Here is a 6,720-nt window from a genome sequence, read left to right on the forward strand (position 1 = left end):
CACCCACTGAGCTTAGCATGTGAGTCAACTGTAGAGCAATGTCTATGATACTGTGGCTTCAGAAAGAGGCTGAACTTTACCTTTCTGCCTTTCACACTACAGCAGGAAAAATAATTGCATATTATTTTAATAAATAACAAAACTGAACAGTTTAAGTTGCTGGTTTAATGTTAACAACCTTGAATGCAGCAACTGTTCATTTACATTTCAGTTAAAACACAGGGAATCCATTGTCATTTGGAGTGGAGGGAATATAATTTTCCCTCAAAGTGAGTACATGTAAAGCTTTTATTGTTAGCAAAAATGCTGAGTTACCAAAATACTTAAAAACATACATTTCTCTAGAGCTGCATTTTGTTACGTGAACCTAAGCAGGGAAGGAATAAATTGAATGTTGATCCTTCATAAACTAAAATCTTCTCAGAAAATGTTACAGTGCCTATTAAGAATGCCTATTACATGAATTATATATAGTGCCTATTAGAGGAATTATATAATGAAAGAAAATTTTTTAAAAATAATTTTAAACATAACCTTTCCCTTGCCTCTGTGCATCACATCTTCAAGATTTATCATTAAAATCCACGTTCATCACACAGTCTTCACAAACTTCACTCACATCAACAAAAAATCCCCCTCCCCAAATTAAAATAACATCATCACAATACTGAATGAAAGTACACAGTTCAACCCTTGTCCCTCCACCACAATTACAACTGAAATTCTCTTGATTATTCTGATAACACTGATCCATGTTTTGCCCATTACCGCTCCCAATTACTAACCTTATCTCAAATTCCTCCTGCCCCACTTGGGTGCCACAAAAGGAGTGTTGTAGTTTAAGCCCGGAGGGTAACTAAGCACCACTCAGAGGGCAACTGAGCAGCTGCTCACTCACCCCTTCCCCCTCAGGGATGGGAAGGAGGAAGTAAAACAAAAGGCTTGGGATTTGAGATAAGGACAGAGAAGGATGACTCACCCATTATGGTTACAGGCAAAAGACAGACTCAACTGGGGGAGAAAAGAGAACATCAAATCCCCCTCCTCATTGGTCCATAACTTCATTTCTTTCTTGAAAGCATAAATTACTGAAAGTAAGACAAAGACTCTTCCCCTCCTCTACTGTCTGGCTACCTAGGGAATTCTATTATATGGCTACCATAAAGGACTATCTCAAGTGATAACACTTCTAATGGTGATTGTTGATGGCATCAATACTGAGATGATGGGATTTGAGGAGGGAGAGGGCAAAGGGACACTTTCCTTTTCTGTAAAGCCAAGAATTTACCCATTAAAAACAGCATTTAAGGAAGAAAAGAACCTTATGCTTACAATGTCTAACATTTGAAACTTAGAAAATACCAGAAATAAAGGTTGCTCATGTCATCTAAATCGGGACCTTTTTTGCTATGAAGGATACAATTTTGAATTACATCATTGCACACATACTTTTTACCACAGGGGCCCATTTTATCCAGTACACAGAATAGACAGTGCCTATGGAACACATATCTCTAATAGTTTTCATCTTCGTTGTTCAATGTATGGTGAAAGACCTTATTTACCGAACATCACTCCCATTTTGATCTGAAAAGAAAAATAAAAATGCCCTTTTGAAATTGCTGTTATTCCTTATTTTCCAGTTTCAAAGCTTTTGTCTACATGAACAGAATATAGCTTCACACACCCACCTGAGATGACAGGGGATATTACCTACACTACAGAAGGGATGCGAGAAACATCTGGATTAAAGTAAAAACTATCACCTAATTTTAAATGTCCGATTTGTTATGATAAGGACCTATCTTTATGAACATTTTTGCATTACAAATATATTTGCTAGTTATTCCCAGTTATAATTGTTGAGACTTAACAACAGTTCTATAATCAGGCCTCAAAAGCTCATCCAGCCACCTAGAAAGAGTGGAACATACAGTTAATTATTACCTAAAGGACTAGTTCAAGCGATGACTTTTATGGAAGTCTTTGACCTCTCAACCTTACTAATAATGCTACTAATAGGAAACAAAATGTGTGTTCAAGTACAGTAAAATGCACAAGTATGATTTTTACAGGTGCAATGAACAGTCTCACTCGCAGCTAGGCTGTGCTAGGATAGGACTCCAAAGTCCCTAACCAAAGATAGCTGACTAGAGGTTGCTGATAGCGCTAAAATATACCATGCCATGCTAAAAGGACAAATACTACTGTTATAGGTTCTTTGTGCTAGACCTGCTCACTCTCTTTTAGCCAGCTAATTCCTATTTTCAAGATAAGCCTGAGCCAGGAAAGAAGAATGGTAGCTTCTTTTAACCAACAGACAGAAAGTCATCCTAAGCCTTCACCCACCCTCAGTGAAGAGAGAAACAACCAAGGGCAAGCTTGTCTTTTCAGGTAGACTCTCCATCTGATCTTTTCTCCCACCCACCCTCTCTGTCCATATCTGCTTCTGGTTCCACTGCTGCTAGACCACTACACTCATTTTACTTTATGTTTCTCACGTTATTTAACTTTCCTCATCCCTTGCTGTTACGCTCTGTCTCACAGCAGTCTTTTGCTGTTGCTTTTCTGTTTTCCACTTCTCTTCAGCTGCTTACCTTTGCTTTGCAGAGTAGTCTGGTGGCAAAAGAGTTTTTCTCCGAAAGTTAGAACACAAACCCTTTGCCAACCTGACAAGTCCCACACTCCCTGACTTTGGCCCCTCAATACATTTCTAGTCCTGTTCCTTTTTCGGTTGGTAAAACAGTTCATTGTTCTGCCCGCTTTGATAAGGAAGTCACAGGTGACTTCTTTGTCACTTTAGCTGCTCACCAGCCGATAATACTTTTCACACCAAGTCATATGCTTTTGGGTTCTTCCTCCATCTGACCCACATGCACTGCTAGAGGAAGCACATGGAAGACTATGTCTGAAGTTCTCATTCACATCTTGACACAGAATGCAATAATAACTAGTGCTTCTTCGCACTGGCTTGAAGCCCTCGGCTCACCTGTCACAATTTTACAGGCATCACATAACTCACAAAATTAATCTTGCTGACTCTGCAGACTCTGTTGTGCTGCTTGCATACTTCACTGTGAAATCCAAAAGCAAGTATTATATTACTCTACTTTCCAACCTAACTGACTGTCCCAGAGAGCGAGTACGAGGGTCTGCCACTGCTGCTATGGCCGGCCCAGGCTGGCAGCAGAGGTCAGCTTTGCCTGCCTCAGGTGACACAATCCACACAGTGCTGAGAGCTCTTGTAACACACTAAACTCCCCACTGAAAGTTCTACCAGAGGCCACACCCGCCCTACACTTCCTTGTGCCCTTATGTTCCTAGCTACAAGGTTAGGAAGGGTCACTTGTCCAGCCTTCCACCTGCTTTGGGGTTGGAGAACATGGAGCATGAATCCTCTCAGTCCCAAGGCGCAGAAAAGGCACAAGTACGGAAGCGGTAGGAGACTTTTTGCATGTCCAGTTGCCTTCAGATTCCTTATTTAGGGGAAATTTGCTCTTCTTACATCAATTTTGGCAGCATTTGAGATAATGGGAAGTCATTAAAAAGAAGTGACATTAGGGTCTGGAAAGTCGCTGCTGTTTCATTAGCTATTGTACTTTCTTACACAGCACTGTGAGTTTATGCCAGGCAGTAAAGACCATCTCTGCCAATAGCATGAGCTCTTAACTGTTCTGGTTGCTTTGTTAACCAGCCCTTTTATTTGCTATTTAACGCAAGAGGTGAGGAAGTAAGCTTTTCTATACTGCTTTTGAAGCATCTCTCTGTTTTATTTGAAGAAATCGTCAATGGCACAAGTACAGAGAAATCTTCATCAAGATCATACTTGCTAGGTGAGGTACATTAAATGAGCACAGAAACAGAGCAGATCAGAGCAAATATGCACCTGTCTTAGCATCCTATCTCCAACAGTGGCCAACACGAGACACTTAAGGGACAGCTTAATAACAAAGTGGTATTTCCCTGCTGTGCTGCTAGATCAGAGCCTGCCTCGAGTAATTAAATATTAAATGGATTGTTTTCTTGGGAAACTGAGACACAGACCAATGTAACATACCTTCTCCAAGGTCTTGCAAAGAAAATGGAGAACCACACCCAGTGCCTTAGAGAAAGTAACAGTTCATGAAACACTGCACTTTCCTTCAGGGAAATCCACAAGGAGAGTCGCTGTTGCTGGTTGTTTTGGGGAAGACAGTACCTGTCTCACAGGAAAGGGATGTGCTGATGTTAAACCAAAGAAACCAATCACAACTTGTAGGGCCAGACCTACTCTGTGTTTCTCTATCACTTCACACAGTAGGCTCCCAAACATGCTTAACTGCTAGGATTGGCTTCTAATGAGCAAGATTTTTCAGAAGTCATTTGCAGAATTGTCAGGGAAGAGCTTGCTTCATTTATCAGTTTTCTAAGTTAACCACTCCCAATGGATGCAATACAGAGCAAAGAATGGGGATCAACTCTAAATAAGAGGACAAAAATATTTCGGAGTGGTTGGAGAGCTCTGAGTACTAAAGGCCAGTAACTGTGGCCTTGAGAACTTCTGGCTTTACCAAAGATCAAATGAGATTAACTACAATCTGAGAAGCTGTATAAAACTATCAGTCCCACCCTCTGTGTCTCTACTGATTTCTTCCGGCTTTTCAAAACTTTAATATTGCAGGCTGTTTCTTCTTCAGTTGCAAACAAATAGATCTTCAGCTGTGTTAGTCTCTAATTCTGACTTGGGTAAGATAAGGTGAACATCCCTATTTATCCTTATATGAAACAGCTATATACTTTTTCTACAAGAAACTCTACTTCAACTTCTCTCAACTTCTACTTCTACTTCTCCCAACTTCTCTACAGGACAATGGGAAAAAAAACAAACAAACAAACAACCCAACAAAACTAACAAACAAAAAACCCAAACAACCACTTTGGTTCTTTTTTTTAAGGCCACATTTTTCATTTTGATTATATTCTATGAGACTACGCACCTTCACACACATGCATACACACCTACTCCCTCTTTTTACCCAACTGCCACAACCCAGTGTTGCAATACACTGACCTTGCATTGTATCCGAGGTCGGCTCTTCACACTTTACTGCCTCTGTTGATCTGCCGTCACAGACAGCATAAATCCTTTCTTCTTTTGAGAAGCTCCAGCATCAAGGGGTTAATTCTGTCACACATCATTCTCATGAACTGGTAAGAGCGAGGCTTGTGAATGTCAGGCTCCAGAGGTTCCTGCAAGATTCAGATGAAGTGAATACTCTAGTTGAGATAGCACCACATAAACTCTTTTCTAACAAGCATCCCCTTGGGATCTAAAACCCCATTTAGACTTGCAGACACTTGTCATCAAGTATGAGACTACGAAATCTTATAAAAAAAAATAACCTAGAAATAATACCTCAGAAGACATTGATGCAAAAGTAATGTAAAGAGATGTAAAGCCAGCAGAAATCAAGCTATTATAATGTCAGGAAAATGATCAATCCTTTCTGATAGTCTTTAAATGGATGATCAAGCCCAACTGGTTTTCCTTTTCAATTACTATTTGCCTTGAAATGCCCTTAAATCTCAAATAAAGACCCTGTTTGACTTATGACAACGAATCCCTTTAGGAACAGTACCATAGGCGTTTTGCGATCAGTGTAACAGTGTGTTGCCCAGGAACAAAAACCAAAATCTCATTCACACTCTCAGTGAGAGTTACCATTGCTCAGCCTGATGGCTAAAAGATTAATTTCTTTATTGAACAGGTGAATCAGGGGTCAAACCAATTAGTAGATAAGCTTTTATTCTAAAGGAAAGTTTAAATGTTCTTGTGAAAGGGACGTTAAATCTTTTTCTGTCAGTTATTGCAGTCTAAGAGAGGTTTCATCAGCTGGAACACTGCAGTGAGGTTGAGTGCTGTGTACTGCCAGTTTCTATCCCTGCTCACACACAAAAAAAAAAAAAAAAAAAAAAAAAGAGTTTGTTTCTTTATGGAGCCATATGTGTCTGCCAGACCACTCACCACAGCCCCTGAAGGACCTGAAGGACCTGAACATTCCTGGCATGGTTACATCCTGGTCACTGGACAGAGTAAGACTGAGAAAACAAGACACAGTAATGGCTAGAAACTTACTGGAGATAACAGGAATGTGGACAGAAACATAAAACTGTCCTTTATAAAAAAGCTCAAACCTTGTGCTGTAGTAAAACAACCACTGGAGGGTGTGCGTGCACACAGAATTCAATTCATGCTTCATAGCCAGGAGGACAACATTGTTGAGAAAGGTGCAAGGAGAGCTTCGTATGTAATAAATGCAACAGCACATTTAGTATTGGGAAAGAAAAATCATCAAGCACATTCAGCAGCCATGCAATCACAACTCGAAGAAGGATAACCTACCTGAAACTATAGTTACCAACCTAGAACCTTGTGGTGGATGTTTACTACAGGCCACCCCATCAAGGTGAGCCTGTTGACGAAGCCTTCTCACTCCAGCTACAGGAAGCATCGTGCTCAGTCTCCCATCCTTCTGGGGGACTTCAACCACCCCGACTGCTTGAAAAGTAGCACAGTGAGCTGTAGGCAGTTCAGGAGACTCCTGGAGAGCACTGAGAATAAATTTTTAGGCCAGGTAATAGACAGCCCTACCAGAGCAGGTGCGTTACTGGACCTGGTGGCCAGAGACATGCTGGGTCAAACGAAGGGGCAAGATGGAAATGCCCAGGCAGTGGAAGCAG

At 40.7% G+C, this 6,720-nt stretch overlaps 1 long non-coding RNA gene across 1 annotated transcript; it reads right to left on the reverse strand.

Annotated features, from left to right (window-relative positions):
* Positions 1–226: 226 nt before the first annotated feature.
* On the reverse strand, positions 227–6,517 carry LOC141966530 (uncharacterized). Its single transcript, XR_012634597.1, has 5 exons — positions 6,175–6,517; positions 6,005–6,078; positions 5,051–5,229; positions 4,058–4,198; positions 227–1,587 (listed from the first exon to the last, which is right to left on the reverse strand). It is a non-coding gene; the product is annotated as an uncharacterized LOC141966530 (long non-coding RNA).
* Positions 6,518–6,720: the final 203 nt, after the last annotated feature.

This window comes from Athene noctua, chromosome 15 (assembly GCF_965140245.1).
Source record: "Athene noctua chromosome 15, bAthNoc1.hap1.1, whole genome shotgun sequence".
NCBI classification, from domain to species: domain Eukaryota; kingdom Metazoa; phylum Chordata; class Aves; order Strigiformes; family Strigidae; genus Athene; species Athene noctua.